Source organism: Microplitis demolitor, chromosome 9, assembly GCF_026212275.2.
Source record: "Microplitis demolitor isolate Queensland-Clemson2020A chromosome 9, iyMicDemo2.1a, whole genome shotgun sequence".
Lineage (NCBI taxonomy): Eukaryota > Metazoa > Arthropoda > Insecta > Hymenoptera > Braconidae > Microplitis > Microplitis demolitor.
In genome coordinates, this window is record NC_068553.1 from 18,544,860 (window position 1) to 18,566,033 (window position 21,174).

General features: G+C 28.3%; 1 protein-coding gene and 2 long non-coding RNA genes across 3 annotated transcripts in view; 2 read left to right on the forward strand and 1 right to left on the reverse strand.

Annotated features, from left to right (window-relative positions):
• LOC103574706 (POU domain, class 6, transcription factor 2) overlaps window positions 1-21,174 on the reverse strand; it is a 506,104-nt gene that overhangs the window by 477,283 nt on the left and 7,647 nt on the right. The window lies entirely within an intron of this gene.
• LOC128668614 (uncharacterized) lies at window positions 563-924 on the forward strand. The gene is made up of 3 exons (XR_008404256.1): window positions 563-583; window positions 637-748; window positions 824-924. It is a non-coding gene; the product is annotated as an uncharacterized LOC128668614 (long non-coding RNA).
• LOC128668615 (uncharacterized) lies at window positions 1,623-2,342 on the forward strand. Its single transcript, XR_008404257.1, has 3 exons — window positions 1,623-1,671; window positions 1,739-1,856; window positions 1,934-2,342. It is a non-coding gene; the product is annotated as an uncharacterized LOC128668615 (long non-coding RNA).

Here is a 21,174-nt window from a genome sequence, read left to right on the forward strand (position 1 = left end):
TAAGAAGGATCGAGTTCCCAAAGCGCGAAATTTAAATTTTTGATTTTTTCAAACTTTTGAAAATTTGAATAAAAAAAATATTATTATGGGAAAGTATTTCAAAAATTGGTAAAAAAATTTACTAAAATTTGGAGTGATACAAATTTGAGGCAAAATAAGACACTAAATTTTTTTGAAAATAAAAAAAATTCGGTTTATTTTGCGATTAATGAAAATTTTTAAGAGTTATAAAATATTTGGGGTAAAATGGGGTTAAGAAATAAAAAAATTTCATATTAAAAATTCGCCGAATATATGAAATTAAAATATGGCAGCAATTAAAAGCAGAAAAAAAAATTTTTTTTCGTAGCCCGAAAATGCAATGACTTAATTTATTTAAAATATTATTTGTCTTCAGTATTGAAAATGAATAAAAAATTTAAGTATACTACCGTAAGGTTAACACTAGTCTACGTAACTATCGATATGAGCAATTATAATAATTAAATATAATTATCTAGATAAATAAAAAAAAGTTTTCAGTACAAAGCAGTAGAAGTTGAACTATTAAATTAAAATACATCCGACATTTCTAACAAAGTTTGTAAGTAAAAGTATGAATAAGAAATTTATTTTATTTAAATCAATGGTTTTCAGTTTGTCAATTGAATAAATAAAATCCAAGATGGCCAAGTTTATTATTTCAATGCTGGTATCTCTGTTAATCGTAAAGATTTGCGCTCAAGACTGTTTAAAGACTGGGGCAACTGTAAGTTAAATATTTAAAGTAATATTCTATTTATTATTTATGAATTTATATATTTATTATTTTTTGCGACTTTAGTGTGAGGAAGATGACGAGTGCTGCAACAAAAAATGTTCAGAGTTCGGGGGAGACAAAAGTTGTTTGGCAACAGATGAAGAAATTGAAAAAGTTAAGAAAGAAATGGCGGCAATGGTTCAATCTACTTGATTATTAATTATAAAATGTATGATTAATAATTTAAAATTATTAATTATTTACTTTGAATAATAAATATAATTTATAATAATTAATAATTTTTATTTTTTATCAAAACTTAATTCCCATTAAAGTTTACATCTTATGGCAGTAAACTCTTCAATCGCGAGTGTTGGTAGCGCTGGCCTTTGGCTCGTGATGCCAATTCGTGCACAGAAACAAAAGGATTTCGGCAGAATAAATTTTAACCCAACCCAAAAAAAATTTTAACTTGCCCTAATGAATTTTTTTCATTATTTACTGAAAAAAAAAAAATTTCAGTTTGAAATTTTATATATCAGCTATGGTTTATTACACAGAAAAGCTCAGTATATATTTTTGTAGGGAATTTAATGCTCTAAAAAAAAATCTCTTATCATTTTTTGATAAATTCATCTGTTGAAAAAATTTGAGCTAAAATTATTTTTAGAAATTTTGAGTAAAAATTAATTTATATGTAATAGTAAATATTCATTTTATTCTTTGGAGGAAAAAAATTCCGGGAATTACTACAATGTAGTCAAGGGCGTTTATATAATATCTATTGATAAGAACAATTAAAACAATTAAATTTAACTAGCTTGATAAGCAACCATTTAAATTTCAAAAAAAAAAAAAGCTGACTTCAAGTACAGAGAAGTAGAAATTTACTGCATAATACCAGGAGACATCGATTCTTTATAACAAAATTCGTAAGTAAAAATATGAATACTAAAATATAAATAGTAAACTTATTTTATATAAATTAATTACCTGCAGTTTGAATTGATTAATTGAATAAAAAAATTGAAAGATGTCCAAATTTATTATTTTAATGCTGGTGTCTATGTTGGTCATAAATATTTGGGCTCAAGATTGTTCAGGAACTGGAGAAGATGTAATTTGAATATTTTTACTGAATAATATTATAATCAAACTATTACTTATGAATAAATATTTTTTTTTTTACTTTAGTGTGAAGAAGATGAGGAGTGTTGCAACAAGGAGTGCAAAGAGTTTGACGGGGAAAAGAGTTGCTTCCCAACAGAAGAAGAAATGGAACAACTGAGGGAACACTTCCGTTATATGGGTTAAGCGACACCGTTAAAAATTATTTAGTTTTGTCTGATGACAATTCATTAAAAACTATACAATGTGTAATTAATTGTTGATAATTCGTTTGATGATAAAAAAAATAATTACTTGTCATTAGCCCGCAAAAATATTATTTTTATATATTTCCGGTAGCTATCTATCAATTTTATTCTACACATGTAGCAATCGCTGAAATCTCGTATGTTGGTAGCATTCGCCTATGGCTTGTGATGCCAATGCGTACTCGATTTCATAATTTAAATATGCGGCCAAAAGATTTTATGTCAGAAGCAAAATACGAGATGAAACTAACCTCAAAAATATTTTTTTTAAATTCTGTTAAGAGACAAAACACATTATGGGGCAACTTGGGCTACTTTTAATTTTAAAAAAATTATAATTTCGAGTGACGTTTTAATTTTAAATAAAAATTTAAAAAATACCAAATATATACTTATGTTACAAAAAAAAGTTTAGGTAAACTACCACAAGGTCCTCACTAGCATTCACATATTAATTATCAGTATGGACAATTAAAATAATTAAATGTAATGAGCTAGATAAATAACTAGTTTATATATTTAAATATAAGAAGTCTAGAATTACAATTGTTATTTAAAAATAAAAGAGAGAGAGAGGAATAGATTTTTATCATCTCAATTTAAAACAGGAAACCTAGCCCTTCGTGAGTATCTATAATTTAGGTAGTCACTCATCATAATAATACCTATGAATAAAGTTGTTGAGAAAAATAATAACGAAAATAGAATAGAAGAAAAGAAAATTATAATAAAGGATCATCTGTTTAAAATTAACAAGGATTTAATTCAATGTTGAAAATAAAAGATTAGTTTATTAAAATTAATGGACTCTGTCTCCAAGTTAAATATCTTAATTAGAAATCTAAATTCTGTTTAGAAAAAAAAAAAAAAAAAAAAAAAAAAATAGATAAATGTGTGAAAAAAAAATTTTATACGCGACTGTTGAATTTTAAATAAGAAATGAAAAAAGGATAAAATGGGCCGGGGAATTTTTACATTTCATCATTATGGGGTAATTAGGACCAGTATGATTTTTTTTTATATTAAAAAAATTTGAAATCAGGAAAGATTTTTTTTGAGGTGTTCATTTTGCCCCATTGAGTTTTTGGATTTATTATCTTTAAATATTTATTATTTAAATAAAAAAAAATCGATGATGAAGATAAAGTTTAAGTTTGAGTTTTAAATGAAGATAAAGGTGAAGTTAACATGCGAAGAGAGGAATAAAAGAAACAAGAAGTCGGTGGGAGAGAATGAAAAAGTGCAGAGTGTGGATGTGTTGAGAAACTTTTTAAGTCCGCCTGCGGGTGCGGGTGTCATTGTTGATATACAACTCAGTAAGTACGCGATAAGTAGGGCCTATAAATCTTGAATTCAGACGTATATCCGAGGCGTTTTGCGACCTGGCCAGTACAGATCTCATCGTCTGTTAATAAAAGTGCTGAGCATTTGTCCAAAAATTTGAACTTGAACATCAAAAATATATAAATCAATAAATATCCAAAAATTAGAGAATTATAGAAGAATTTAATTCAAGGACTTTCTCCAAAAAAATCAAATTTTTTAAACATAAAAAATTTTTTTGGGAAATTTTTAGAAATCTTATGATAAAGTAGACATTCTAACGCACAAAATGTGCCCATAGATATTTTTCTAAGATCACTAGAAGCTGATAAAAAAATTTTTAAAATTACGATTTTCGAATTTTTATAAAAAAAAAATCGAATTTACTGATATTGATTAAGACTTTTTTACTTTCGGAGCATAAAAATTTTTTTTTAGCAATATTGATACAATCTACATTAAAGTAGACACTTAAACGAGCAAAACGACCACAAGTGGATTGTTCTACGACCACGAGAAGCCAAGGAAATTTTTTTTTTTTTAAATCCCAAGCGATTTAGCGAAAAAAGTCTTTACCACCTAATAGTTCCTATCAACGTATTTAAGCCTTGACTTATGACCAACGGATGTGATGCCGGTAATATAACGTTAGCGTAATTTTTGGCTGATAATAACAGCATCCGAGCCGAGGCTTAGCACCTCCGCGAGTAATAAAACCAACTAAAAAAATTTAATTTCCCTCGTACACAAATCGGTTGGGTTTAAAAACCCACCTCACCCTCATCCTCAGCCATTTCCATCCCAAAGGTCAAGATTCACCCATTACATTAATATATCTCCATTTTATTCTCAATATTTTTTTCCATCCTCAGCCTTATGGCCGCGGTACGGCGATCGTAAGGTAAGTGCAGTAAAAATAAAAAGTAAAAATAAATATTAATGAGCCGATGGTAAATGAAAACAAAATACTAGCAGCATCCAATGGAATGGAATAAAGAGCATATGGAGATATATTCCATGAATCACGGCCGGGATTTTATCTTGATAAAAACTTTAGCAATTACACCCACTCCTACATGCATATAAATATATATATGTGCGTATATGATATTGCAGAAGGTGGTGTGCTGTATAGTTGGCAGCGCCGAGCGTATGCAATAATTCAACATCGTTAATCCTGTCGGCACATTAGTAATTCTTAAACTTTTTATGACCCCTACAACCGAGCAACTTGGTAATATCTCTCCTCATTAATTGCAATCAACTTTAATTCCGTATGAAAATATTTTTATACATATACATATATACAAACATTTGTATACTTTGTTATTTTTTTTTATTTGTTTTAAGATATTAATTAAATGCTTTAAACAAATCTAGAAATTTTGATCAAAGTGTCCCAGTAGCGGGACGATAATTACTTGATAAATGAAAAAAAAATTATGGGAGGGCAAAATGGCCCCCCCCCCATAATTTTAGTGCAATTTAAATGATTCAATAATAAGAAATTCTTGCAAAGTGTTTGAGATTGTGGTTTAGTTGGACGACCCATTTCACCCCAAATTTGAAATTTTTATTTTTGAGCATATTAGTTACGGATATATGGCAAAAGTCTAGAAAAAGTAAAAGGGGTAAAAAAAATTAAATATTAGGAATTTTGTAGGTGGTCCATTTTGCCCCGTTTTAAGATTTTGAATTTTCGACGCGGCATATTGGGACCACATATATAAGGGGCTAAAAAGAAATAAAACAAGTGAAACCACTTTTTCCTGTGGGGTTCATTTTGCCCCCTCTTCCTCTATTATTATAAATTTGATTTTTTTTTATCGATACGTTTTTATGATTAAATTCTTTAGAAAAACTTTTCTTAGCCGTCTCGCTATTACAAAATTTAAAATAAAAAATAAAAAACGAAAGTATCTGACTAAATATACGTATGAAAATAATTCGGGCGTAAAGTACACACGATACACTGAAAAGTGTCAAGTGTCCTAGGACACTTTGTAAGAAACTAGTTGCAGTACAAAAGGATAGAGTGTGTGTGTAGTATAAAATTATCGAGATCGAGACACACGAGACACTGCATTGCGACCCCCTCTGGCTTCCTCGCGGTATTTCTTTTCTCTTCGGTATCGCAATATCCTCTACTACTCCTTATAACCAGTACTGCCTAGTGTATACTTATTTATCGTGCCTTCTTCTTTGCTCCTCTCCCTCGGGGCAATCAACTGGACACCTACCATATCCTCGACAGCTGCAAATCGTCACTTGCGCACGTGCGAATTCTTTCCTTTATTTTTTTTCCTGCCATATACTCTTGTTTTTTTAACAACAAAAACTATATTTACATGAACGTACTATCAAAGTAATTACTTTTTTTTTTTTTACTTGTCATAATTATAATTTATCTCATTACACCTTTAAAAATAATTTTTACAACCAATAAAATTTTACACAGAACGCGAAGTCGTCGGTTCGATTCCCGCTCATGGTATTTTGGTACCAAAATTCAAATTTAATTTTTTTTTAAGCCATCAATCAATTTTTCATGGAAGTAAAATTAACTATGGGGTAAATTGGGCCACCAAAAATTATTAAAATTTATTTAGATCAATTTTGATAATTTTTTTTTTTTTTTTTTTTTTTTTTTTTAATAAATTTCATATAATATTTTTTTAAAATATCACATGTATATAAATAATAAATCACGTGCACTAATTTTACGTAACGTAATAGCCAACAAAGTCATTGCTCGTATACTCGTATATATTTATATATCTTACAATTCATACCTTTATATTATCACTTGAAAAAAAAAAAAAAAAAAAAAAAAATTTAAATAATATTGCAGTACCGGTAAGTGGGTAACATGTAACATTGAATCGATGCCCGTAATGTCCTAAGGCTTTAGTAATTTTCGTGGGCGTATTGGTAGAGAATTTTTTTTTTTTTGTAAATATTCGTGTGTGTGCTCTGGTAAATGAATGGCTTGAAATTATTGGCAATTTCCATACTCCTCAATGTTGAAAGTTAAAAAAAAAAAAATGTTAAAAATAATATACTAGTTATGTATTTTTTTTAACAATACATTTTTATGCACTCATTTTCTCGTCTACACTTAAAGCTTCCCTACGGATACTTTTCGACGTAGCCCGTATTTGTAAGTACTTGAGGCTAAGCTACATATGAGAGGATAATTCTTGGTGTTTACTACGGCCCAAATGCAGGTGAAGGCTTTAAATTATGATAAGGAATTATGGCGATTGTGACAAATCATTTTTTTTTTTTTTTAATTTTTCAAAGTAACGGAGTAAAGGAGAAAAAATAAAATCAACTTCGGGTCATGCGAAAAATTTTATCGAATGCAAAATAATCACAATTTTGTAAGACAAAAAAAATATATATATGTATGTATTAGTTATATTTCTAATTATTTACAATAATATTCAGCCAACTGATCCAATATTTGGATATTTAATTGGTTCGCATTTTTGGTTATGATATTTTTGAAAAAATCCACAGGGTCCACAACTCTCAATATTTTTAACCACAAAAATAATAATAAATATGAGTAAAAAAATTATTTTCCTCTCCATAATTATTTTTGCCCAATTTTTTCTAAAAAAAAATTTATTTCGTAAGACACCAAATTTATTAATTTGAAAATAAATTTAAAATCAAACCTTCGGTAAATTTATGCTCAATCTTACTTAACGTCAGTTAATTCCGTTGCACACTAAAGTAAGTGATGAAAGGTAATTAAAAAAAATTACGATAAATTTTATCAATTACATTGATAATAGTTATCAGAGCCTTGAGTTAGTATTTATTAAACTCACTAACTTCCGCGTACTGCTTTACTCAAGCATGAAATGTGAATGGATATTTTTAAAAAACCCGCGGGTTAAAAATAAAAATCTAAAAAAAATTTTTCGATTTAAAAATGTAGGCTGGGGCTGTGGTTCTTGAGTTTGAATTTACTGGCGCATCAAATGCTCAAAATAGTCAATGAAATGACCACTACAAAGTCACTTGAAAAATAATATCCCCGTGCTCAACGGGAAGTATTTTTCCCCCGCCCTTGAATTTACTCAGTATTGACCATTGACCATTCATGAACTATGAATGAGCTGCCTTTTACTCTCTCAATAGTCAATACTTTTCACTCTATACAACTTTTATACAAGAATACTTATCCACAATAAAAAAAGAAAAAAAAAAAATAAGAATGAAAATACTTTAGAATGCACAAAGTGTTTTTTGAGCAACCGGAAACGCTGTTTTATTGGACACTAAAACCGATCCGATTTTTAAATTTTTTTTAGCTGTCACGAGTGCGAAATTAGTCACAGGCAGATGTCTTCAAAAATATTAAACATTTTTTTTTTTATAAATTCTGCCAAGTATTTAAATAAATAATTTTTATAAGAAATCAAAATTACACCAAAAAATTAAAAAAAAAATTTTGAGATTAAAATGTTTTTAAAATAAAAAAATGAAATGTCGTGTAAAAAAAATTCGTTGCAAAAAGATTTCAAAAAAGTTGCATATGGGGAATTTTTAAAAAATAAAACTTTTTTGGATTGTCAGTAATTTTGATGGTAAAAAAAAAATTTTTATGAGCAAATTGAGAGTCAAAAAAGTAACTTGGAATTTTTTGGAATTTTTTATGGGCATTCCAAAAAAGTTCCAAAATTACCATTTTTAATTTTTGAATTTTTTATAGAACTAAAATAAAATTCCAAAAAAGTTACAAGAGCGTTCTTTTGACTTTAAATTTTCTCGTAAAAACTTTTTTTTCCATTAAAATTACTAACGTTCCAAAAAAGTATAATTCGAAGTTCTAATCTGTTATATTTAGAAGCTCCACATACGGAAATTTTTTTGAATATTTTTGCAACAAATTTTTTTTTACACAGGATAAATACTTAGACATTCAATATTTAAAAAAAAATATATATAGATATATGTATGTAAGAAATGAAAGGCAAAGATTATTTCCATGTAGGTTTAGAGCCGTTAAAAAACAAATATTTTGAGAATACATTATAATAAAATAAATTATTGTATGTTGGTAGTGTTTCTCGTCCGTGAGACATTGAAGAAGTAGCAATTAACCTATAACCCGGGGTACGTCAGCCAGTGACGCTTCCCTTGATTCTTAATACCGATGCTCTTTTATAATATTTCACCTCTTACTCTCATCTCCACATTCGTTATATTACCAGTAGGTGTTAGGGCACACACTATCCCATTTACATATATATATAAATATATAAATATATAACTTTTGAACAGTGAAAAGAATCGATTTATCTTGCACAGTCAGCTGATGGCCTCCAGCCTGCACTTAAAATATTTTTTAACTTTATTTTTAATTATCCATTATTCTTATTCTTATTTTGGACACCATTTTTACGTGGGCGGGTCGTTAACTTAAATTTAAAACCATCAAACTCTCGGCTTTGATTGAAACCCATACACTTTACATTTATTCTAAATGTTAATTTAATTTATTTTTTTTTTTTTTTTTTAATTCTCTTTAAAGACAAGAAATAAAACAGTTAAGTTGTGGAGCTTTTTTGTAATGATTCGAATTACAAGATGACGATAGTTGAGCCCGTCACATAAGAGATTTAATGTGACAGATGTCACTAAGAATTACCACGTTCACTTAAACTGCCAGAGTTACTTTACACTGGACATTGGTCACTTGATTCTCGACACAGTCGGATCATTAAGACGAACGACTTTTGATTTTTCTAATTGTCCCCACACTTATCGACTTACTAAAACTACTGATAAAAAATTTGTACCCGACATTCGCACATGTTTTATGTCTCCCTATTCAAGATCTGTACACTTTTTACATTACACCAATTAGTCTAACTAGATTGTAGACCAATTGTGGTTTCATATTTTTTCCTGTGATAAAAAGTTCAGAAAATAGATTTCTATCAGATAAAAAATTTTTATTATCTGTAATAATTAAAAATAAAAATTACAGTTGTCTTATTATCAGTCTATGTACACACAAATATAATTGCATTGACTTACGTGCAGTTTTATTTAATACAAAAATTAAAGTTACAGGAAAAACTGAAACGATTAATGATTTCCATTTGTACTCGAAAAAATAAAAAATTTGGAAAATCCAAAAGTGCACGACTCATAATGCTCTTTTATTATGAAATAATAAAATAATAATAAAAAAATGGCGGGAAGCACGAAAAAATTTAAAATATATACAATTTTCTGTCATTAAAATTTGTTGTTTTTTTTTTTTTTTTTTTTTTTTTTTAATTATATTAGTCATTTTTTATAATTATAAAAGAATTTTCTCAAAATATTTCGGTTAATAACAAAAAAAAATATACGTAAATAAAAACAAATAATAAAAAAGAATTGAATTGAAAAAATTCAGGCTTACCAATTAGCAATAACACAAAAAAAAAACAGCTGTACTAGGACGGTAATGCGCAAGCGCCCCTGGTGGAATAAATGTACGTATAATGTATAGATATATCACCATCCATGTTAATTTTACATATATATATATGTATAGTTATAGAGCCTTTTTATTCTTTTATTAATTGTAATTAAACGACACTGAGTTACTTAGCCATTTTCAACAGGGGATCTACAAATCTTTTAAAGAATTTAAAAAAAAAAAATTTGATTCAATTACTGGATTTTTTCGTAAGTTATCGTGTATACGGGATTCATACTTGACGGACAGAAAATTTTTTTACCCTATTTATGATGTTTTTTCGATTTTTATTGAACTAAATAATTTTTGAAAAGTATGGAATTAATCTCCATTAAATTATCTTCAAAATGGTGTGCAACATATCTTAATTCCGTGAACTAACAAAGGTATAATAATTGAAATAGTTGCCGAATTGAGGCGAAAAAAAATTTTTCGATCGTAAAGCACACTCTGATGCTTCGTATCATGAGTCGTGCAAATAAATTATTCAATAAAAATATCCTTAAGTACTTTGATAAAATTTACCCTCATCGAAAAACTATAAAAAATATATTTTTTTACCCATTTCCAGTCGATTAATTTTTAGTATCGATATATAAGTATAAAAGTACTTATAAAATATTAAAAAATATATTTCCATTTTTTTTCACAGCAAAGAAAAATTCCATTGTCAAACAAGTCCATTATAAAAGTGACATATATAAATATATAATTTATAATTCCAACAAATGACAATTTTAAAGAGGACATATTGGCTAGTTATTGTATAAAAACTAAAACTTGAGTACACTCGAATTCGGGCGTAGGCGTTTTGGAGGTCTATGGTCTATTGTATGGGTTTTTGTTAAAATTCTCCTCATATTGACTACCGAGAATCTATAATATATAACATGTTAAAAAATTTCTTTAACGTTTAGTATAAGTGACTTTGTGTATAATATAATAAAGAGTAAATACAATAAAAGGTCTAGCTAGTGGTTGTATTTGTACGAGTTCATTGATGCAGTTCATTTATGTGACAGTCTGCACATCTGCACTATCCTGGACTAGATCCTTGTCCTTTACCTGTTGTCAGATACTAGCTAACTTTTTTTTTGTACAGAAGCTCTTTTAACGCTCGTCCATTTTATACTTATATATTTCAATGCTATTATACGCTAAGTAATTGTTAAACTTCTTTTTTATTTTTTTGAAAGTTACCGACTGTGTTACGGTTAAAAGGTTGTACGGATTTTTATTGCCCGAGTTTTTATGCAGTCGGTACTATTTTCGGTCGGGTGTAGGTGAGAAACTCTACGGGATATTTATAAGAATGATATAGTTTTTTTTTTTAAATATATAAGGTATTTATGGTGACGTAGGTGAGTTTTTAATTTTTACGAACAGTCGTTTAAAAAAAAATGATATTTTTATTTTAAATTATCAGTTTTTTGTGTAAAAATAGCGGGAAGGGCAAAATGGACCACCCCAAAAATATGAAAAAAGTTTTCTAATCGTTACCATAATATTATATAATTATTACCATAATTCCATAGGAACTATTCCGATACTTATATGGGAATTATACCCATAATTATAGGAATACCATAATATATATGGGTACCGTTCCTATCATCAACATTTCAACAAAAACCGGTTACCATGCAGTATGGGAACCATTCCCATAATATATTGTAACTGTTACCATAATTTTCTCTCCGTGTACCCTCAAATAATACAAATAATTGTTACGTTTGTTGTCACTGGTTTTCCTCAGTGCAAATCGAAAAATTTAAACAATTATTTCAATTTATTCTTCCATCGCAATTGTCATGAACTTCGAGTAGCAAAAGTTTCCTTGAAGATAACAAATATGACGTTACGATAATTATAAATCGATAAATGGGTAATTATTATATATATATATATATATATATATATATGTATATAAGTTTAGTAATTTTGAATACAAATTCAGTGCACTACTAAGGAGAGTTTAAATTCAAATATTTAAAATCTGAGTGAATTATTAATTTATATTTGCAATAATAATAATTATTTAAATTTTAAATCAACAGTCAACGGATCAAAATGATGATAAAATTTTTCTTGTTGGCTTTAATTGCTGCATTGGCCATAGATTCAATTGAAGCTGTTTTATGGTTGGGGTGCAACGGCCAGAATGAATTTGTAATATAAATTTATATTTAATTATTTATTTTCACACCGTCTTTTCCAATCAATTAAAATTATTTTTTGTTTGCTATAATTTGTGTCTCATATTACCCCGATTTTTCCTATAATTAATATTTATCATTTTAAAAAACCTGAAGTACAGAAAAAAAAATTTCTTGGCGCCTAAATCCTTATTTTCTGTGTATAAAAAAAAATCTAATAAATTACAAAACGAAATTTATCAATTTAAATTTTAAAAATCCCGCTGTTATTTTTTAAGGCCCACGTACTATTTATAGTAAAAAAAAAAAATGGTATTATATATTTATACAAAAATAAAATTTAAATCTAACGGGTACCGGAAAATAGAAAAGTTTTTTTTTTTCATACGAAGGATAATTTTTTCCAAATTTCCTGTCTTACCCCTGTCTTTTCTACTGTTAGTTAAACAAATAAAATTTATTTATTAATAACTTAATTTTATTACAGTGTCTCTCATTTATTGGTTCTGTTTGCTGCGCGCCATTTCGCTGCTCTAGCAGATTTTTATCAGGAAAGTGTCTTTAAAAATTTTAAATTTATCACTAGATTGTTAAAACATTTCTTAATGTGAAATGATCCTGAATAAATAAAAATATCCATCATACAAAAAAAAATTTTTTAATTTAAAATTCAAATTTCCTTTAAATCTACGAAGAATAAAAGACGGGATAAGTTTTTTTTTGTTACAAATGTAATAAAAAATAATGAAAAATAACTAGTGACAGCGTTGTCATTAACGCTCATTTACAATCACACTATCATATGCAGTGAGGAGCCACGTTAGCCACGGGGAGCCGAAATTTGGGTAAAAAAAATTCAAATTTTTTATCTAGCCTCGTTTGTTGTATTTATTTATTTTAAAAATATATAATTTATTCATCTTAACAACGGAAATGATAAATCGTTAAACGGGATTCAACCCTCTGAGGCGTTAAATTCAAACCACGAACATCAGGTGGTCAAAAAAATTCTGCGTCTATAAACCACTACCCTGTCTATTAAAAAAAAAAAAAAAAAAAAAACCGTATGAGCAAATTTTTATATCTTTAGATTATTATTTTTTTCATTTATTTAATTCCTGAGATTTCATCCCCATAATAAATTTTATTTATTTATTATTGTCCGCATTCACGTTAGAGACGACTTTCGACCCCCCGTTGATTTTTATAAACTCGTTTTAATTGAGTTTAAATTTTTTGAAATTTATTATTTTATTGACAAAGGAATCGTGGAAAAAATTAATTTTTTATTTTGACACTCAAAAAATAATATTTATGCGGGCCATTTTACCCCACTAAAAATTTTTGTGAATAAATGAAATTTTTATTTCGATGGAAAATAATTTAAATTGAAATTTTATTATCTGGCTAATAATAAAGCGAACATTAAAGTGTCTAGACGTTGTCTCGTCAATCAGAAACGTCCGACGTTTTATCCAATTGACCATACGGTAATATAAATACATGACAAGTGTAAAATGTCGGCACCCGACTCTATCGTTAATAATAATAACGGAAATGCATAATATTACCCATCAACTAAACCCTTATGGTTATTATATAACCCCTGTAACAAAGACACTAAGATTTCCTGTCTCAAAGGCTGGTTGATTATAAGAGAAAGTAAAAAATTATAAGAGAGATATAAAAATTGATGACAAGTGAATACCTAAAAAATAATAAAAATAATAATAATGAGGATGCTGAGGTTTGAGCTTAAAAGAATAAGGTTGGAGGTGTAGCGACCGCATCGACCGCGAGGATACCAAGTACAGTAAGAGAGATACTGTAAAAAAATAAAAATAACAGTAGAAGGAGGTATAATCTACGTTTCCATCTCGTGGCGCGCGCGTGTCCGTCGAGATTCCCATCCGTGGGGCCAGAGAAGGGCCGAGCGGACTCACTGAGACGAGGCCACCTGCCGACTGACTGAGAAGTGGGGATAAGTCCGTGAGTCCCGAGGCGATCTTACCCCCACTCGCGCTCACTAGGGACCTTACCCCGGCCGCTCGCCTCTCGCGCGCTCACCAGGGGCCTCATCCCCACCACTCCCCACTCTACAGTCGAGTCCGAGGGTCTCGTCGTGTCTCAAGACTCCCGGATCCTCGAGTGTATTTCGCTCCCACAAAATAATTTTTTTTGGTTATTTTAAAAATTATTTTTGACTTTTATTATTAAAAATTTGATTTCCGAGTTGTGAGCTCGAGGGTCTTGTAAGGGGAGGGGAATGTCTCGTTTTGAAGCTTAAGATGATGAACGTGCAGTTTAAAAAAATGCATCACGAACCCCCGGCAGGGTGACCTCAGGGCAGCCGCAGTAAATCGCTGCAGTTCGACGATCTGAGAAAATAAAACCCAAGACCCGTAAATTACGTACTTGGTATATTGTATATTGTGTGTAGTACTTAACTCATGCAAAAGGAGGCATTCAGGTCCCGCAAGGGTCAGTGAGGATAATGACGAATGCGGGAGAGTATCATCATCTTGGTTTATACTTTCTGAATATGAACCATCAGCTGCCGTTACATTTTCGAAATTATTATTTTTTTTTTTTTAACTCATATATTTATTTGTTATTCAATTTTTGTAATAATAATAATATAAATTATTATTGATGAATTTTCTCACGGTTAATACTGATAAATAGCTCAAGGGTTGGACCCCTTATTCCAGTACTCTGTGGTGAAGATCGAGTAGTTGTTTATTTCGGATTCATCAAGACCACTTTCATTTTCGGCGCAGCATGACGTCACGCATTCATCAGATGTCATTATAAATTTACATAGACCAATCAGTCAATGCCTGGGTCTTAAGTATTTTTTTATACCTCTATTGTATTGTGTTTTTTTATTTTATTTTTTAAATTTGCATTTTTAAGATGCAAATACCAAACAGTCTTACAGAAATAAAAAAAAAAATTATTTTTTGCGGCAATCGGGAAGTCTTTGTCATGTTACGCTTCACTTGCGTGTAATTGCGTAGCTGATTTTTAGATAACTGTAGAAGCAGCTAAGAGCAAAAACATTTGAAGACTTTTATTTTATAAAAAATTTTGCAGCAAAGATGAGCCTCAAGTTATAAAGAACTAAAAATCCATGCATCCGCTTTTTTTTCCGAGACCTGCAGCAATCGCGTAATTTTAATTAAATTTATGTGACCCATTTTACCCCATTCCTTGTTAAAATATTTTTCAAATAAATTATTCGCCCAGTCCTTTATGAAAACAACATATATGGTCAAAATATATGTACAAATATATGATAAATATCAGAAAGTACAAGTGACAAATTTAACTATGTTTTCTGATATATTTTTTTTGTATTAAAAAATATAATGTTCATCATATACGAGTCCGTATATGTTTATCATATATATAATATATATGTCAATCATATACAAAAAATATATTTTCATCATATATGCAAATATATATTCTTGTTATATACGAAAACTATATTTTTATCATACATAAAAATATATATTTCTATCATATACGAAAAATATATTCTGATCATATATAAAAACATATATTTATATTGTGTATGGAAAAAAAAAGTTTCTTATTTTTATGACCCACTCCAATTAAATTAGATATAAATTTTAATATACTCTTTAAATTGCAGATAAAATTATCGAAATTAGTTAATTTGAAGCGAATATATAATATACCCATATACATATACATACACCGAATAAAATATATGCTTAAATATAACAAAGAAAATATATGGTGGCATATATAATATAAATTATATGCTACCATATATTTCATTTCATATAAAAATTTTATATTTTTTGAATATAAAAGGAAATATATCAATACAATATATTATAAGGTAAATGTAAATGTATATATGGCTTAATATAAAAAACATATAAGTTACATATATGGAATACATATATTTACTACTGTATATAATTTTATATTAAATCGGCGAAAATCTCTATATGATTTTTTATAATATATCATATATATTTTTTTGTTGCAAGCATATATGATTTTATATGTTTTAACCATATATTGTTTTTTCATACAGGTTTCCCACATGTGATTTTTTTTTTTTTTTTAATTAAATTTTTTATGTTAGCTATAAGTCAGATAAAAAAAAACTTTTAAAAATTACAAATCTTTTTACACCATCAGAGCTATTTTTCTTTTTTACAACCAGATCTAGATAAAATTAACAAAAAAAAAAATATATAAAGAAACAATATGTGTAGAGTTTTTTAACTATCTCGAAATCAAAATAGTTTTGTTTATATATTATATATTTTTCATCTACACCACGGGAGTTATTATAAATCCCGAGCTCATATCTCAGTTTGTACGTCGTGTGTCGACTTGTGTATATATTTCACATCTCGATAAGATCGTGGCTTAAAAGTTGACGCAGGTCAAGATACTTCTTAAAGAATTTTACCCGGATATTTTTTAGTAACCGATCTTTTACTGTGCATTTACTAATAAAATAACTAATGTAACTTTAAATAAAATAATAAAAAACTATTTATCTTGGTTTCAAATCTATCAATTCGGTATTTACGAACCAACGGCTCTTTATAATTAATCAATAGAAAATATTTTAACATTTCCCATCATAATAATCTATAAACAATCTATTAATCTTAAAATAACCAAAAATATATATGACCATTTTACCCCACTCCATTAAAGTCTATCCAACCCCATAAGCTACAAAGAAATTAAAATCCGACAAAAAAAATTTTTTCTCAAAAAAAAATTCTGTACGAGAATCTTTTTGTAAGATAATTAAAAAACGACTTGACCAAATTACCCCAAAATTGCATGGGCTATAAGGCTCAATGACATCTTGAAATCCCCGCAAAAATTATTTCAAAAAGTTGATCCATTTCCGAGATACAGGCAATCGTTCGACTCGTACATCCGTACAGATCGACTTTGACCGGCTGTAAAATATTGAAATTTCGAAAAATCGTTTAACTTGACCCATGGGTCTTCAAGTACATCTAATACTCTAGCAAATAAAAAATTCCAGCCGACCCATCTTACCCCAATAACTCTAAAATTAAGAAAACAAAATTTCGAGGCGTTTTGGGAGACGTAAAAATGCGAAATAAATTTATTAGAGAAACTTTTGAACTTCAGAAGGACATTTTAGATTTTTTTTATTAACAAAAAATAAAAAAAAAATAAAAGTTTCATGTTTATAAATTGTAATTTATAAAAAAAAAAAATTTTATTAATGCTTTTAAAATTGTTGGCGCGGTAGCAAAAGTGAATAAGCATGTCCGGGTCAATTGCATCCTTTATCTCGAATGTACACTCGGTTATTTCTTCCCGATTCCTCGAGCCGGTTGTAAGACGAAAAAATTCGGTTCGCTATCGACGCGGCATCTTAAACTCCCGAGGTTTTATGATAATATAACTGAAATATTTATTTATTTAAACTTTAAACAATAAAATACTGTTGGTATTTAAAATATGAAAAATAAAAAAATTTATAACGGTTTTGTTAAAATTTGAATTTCAAATAATTTTATTGAAAATTTTGTGAATTTTAATCGGATCTTTGTTCGCGGACATCAGTCCCTGACAATCGGTGACATGCAAATAATTCCTGACCGAAAGAATAAGAGGATAAAAATGTCTAAAGACGCCAGACGAAGAGCAATTAATCACGTAGCCAGTCGCGGGGAGCGCGCTCTTGCGGAGGCTTGGGTTAAACATATGTAAGAATCGCTAACATGTCTTCAGTTACCGCTACTGAATCGTGTGTACGCTCGACTGGTAATTTGTTATGGCTGACAGGACCTTCAAGTACCAATGTAAGTCTTCAATCCATTGTCAATGCACTTTTTTTTACGCTCCAAATAAATATGTATCTTTTAAACTCTTATAACTTTCTTTTCAAACCAAACACAAGAAATTTATTTTAAGCTTTAGATAAAATCCATTTTCTAAAATTTTCATTTTAAATTCTTCAATTCTAAAAAAAATTTTTCAGTTCAAAAAATGAATTTCCAAATTTTGAAAAAAAACCAAATCCAAATTTTTATTACAAAATTTCAAATTTATTTTTCTGGGAAAATTTAAAAAATTCAAATTTTTTTTTTTAAACTGATTTATTTGAAACCGAAATATTTTAAAATAAAATAGTATTTTAGACTAAAAAAAATTTTAGGTCTAAATTAAAAATATTCAAAGTTTATAAAGGTTTAAAAAAAAAAAAAATAGAAAACGATGGAAACAATACGAGTCCACAACTCAGATGAAACGGAGACAAAGCTAAACCCGGCAACGGTTGGGACCACGAGAAGATGATATCATATAATATTTTATGATCGTTTTGCTGCGGATACGTTTTTATGTCCCTCTCAAGCCCTTCACCACACTCTTATTATTTTTATTTTACCTCAACTTCTTACTCTTACTCTTCCACTACTTTAGCTTCAGAGAGCTTCTTTGTCACAGCCTCCATATTGCTATAGAGGCTTCTTTGTCTTTTTCGTATGGGATACCGCTACACGCCAGCAGGACTACGTGGACGACGTTTACCTCCAGGTCACGGAACGTGATATAAGACCACGCAGATGTCGTGATGAAATATCTTAAACTTACATGTACGTATATTGGATGCAGACCTTTATTTTTTTCAGCTAAAATCTTCCTGCGTATTTTCTTTAAATTATTTTGTTTTTTATTAACAATAAAATGAATTCCGTCACGTGGATTGTTCCCACCGATCTGACGCGTGATTTCGATGATCAAAACAGCCTTCAAAGGACCTTCGCGACCACGTGTTTACTTGGCAATATTCACATGGATGTCACGTAATTAATTTCCTATGTCGATAACGTCGATGCTGAATTACATTATTATTTACTTTGTACTTCAGTTTGAGCTTTGTTTCATTCATTGTTACTATTAATTCATTTTTAGTGACAATAAAGTTCCAAAATCTTCATTTTTTTGTTTATGAGGTTATACTGCCTAAACTATTGGACTTGAGTTCAAATTGATAAGGACCTTTTTTGTAGAGAATTCAATTTGCTACAAAATTGTACTAAGTCATTTTTATCGTATCTTTGATAGTTTCGTTGAAATTTTGATTTGAAATTTCATAAAAAGAATAATCAAGTATTTTTGACAAAAATTTTGAAATTAATATTAATGGCGTGTAACGTCTGAAATATTGGGTTTATGAGAAAATTTATGATGACATTTTTTGTAGAGAATTCAATTTGCTACAAAATTGTACAAAGTCATTTTTATCGTATCTTTGATAGTTTCGTTGAAATTTTGATTTGAAATTTCATAAAAAGAATAATCAAGTATTTTTGACAAAAATTTTGAAATTAATATTAATGACGTGTAACGTCTGAAATATTGGGTTTATGAGAAAATTTATAATGACATTTTTTGTAGAAAATTTAATTTGCTACAAAATTGTACCAAGTCATTTTTATCGTATCTTTGATAGTTTAGTCGGAATTTTGGTTTGAAATTTCATAAAAAGAATAATCACGTATTTTTGATAAAAATTTTGAAATTAATATCAATGACGTGTAATGTATAAAATATTGAGTTTATGAAAAAATTCATAAGCACATTTTTTATAGAGAATTCAATTTGCTAAAAAAATGTATTCATACAATTTTTTGATATTTTCAATAGTTAAGCCACAATTACAATTCAAAGTAAAATAAATAAAAATACATATTAAAAAAATGTAATTTTTATATAAAATCCACTTGTTATTTAAATAAAAAAAAAAACATATGACATGATAATTTAAATCCGTTGATCAGGTGTCGGAGTCAGTGAATCGCACTAACGATCTCCAGGATCTCAAGCCAGATAATAATTTTATTTAAACTTACAACGGACACACAAAGGAACCCAGACTCTGAATAATGCCTATTAGACTTATTCACAAAAAGATCAACAGTTAACTGCACGTGATGAGGCATTATCAGCCGCGGTACTTAGGAATGCATGCTCAAAGGTTTAAAATATCATACCGTACACCAATCCAACATATAACCAACACATGCATTACTACAAACTCTTGATTCGTCATCATCCGATTGTACTTGTAATACCTCAGTTTATTAATCTCCATCGATCATAAAAGGATTTATGGCGGTCATGAACTCAGGTATTTATTTATTATGAGAATTATTATTTTTTTTTCTTTTTTTTTTCCACTTGATTTTATTTTATTACATACAAGGTTAAATTACAGTTGCCCACGTTGGTTAGATGTTAAATTGATCAATGTCCAATTTTCTGTTGCGAAAACTCCCACGTGATGAGAAGTACATCGGGATACAACAGATACAAGAGCACGTCGCGAGTAAGATGTTTGAGATAAGTGAAACAAGATTTAATCAACAGACTCTATTTTTCTTATCTAAACTCACTACAATTTATTTATTTATTATTAAAAAAATTTTTTTTTCCTTTTATATTTTTTCATAAAAAAAAAATTTTTTACACAGACAAAAAAAAAACGATTTCTTGTCGCAAAAAATTTTTACTACAAAAAATTTTTTTTCTGTGTAAGAGTAAAAAATATTTTTCTTATTTTCACTTGAAATAAATATTTTTAAAAATTTTATACTTAATTACACAGTCGGTAAAATTTTTTTACTGACCAATGGTCATTGCGATAATTTTTCGTCAGCAATAACTTAGGGACAAAACATAAGTCAAAATATTAAATTGTAAAAATTTCTTTTTAATAATAATAATAATGAAAATAATAATAATAAAAAAATAATAATAATAAAAAAAAAAAAAAAAAAAAAAAAAAAACTCAAAATTAAGACGCAGCCATTTATATTTATTTTTTTTACAAATAGTTATTAAATAAAATAGAATTTTCTAGCACACTGACCCAATCCAAAAAAACTATTGATATGACAATATTTGGAACAACATTGCTCTCGACCGTAACACTAAAAATAAATATATAAATATATTTTTGATAATTTATGACAGATATTATTATTATTAGTAATTATTTATACATACTATGTCTCCAGTTTTCCGACAAAAACCCAAAGA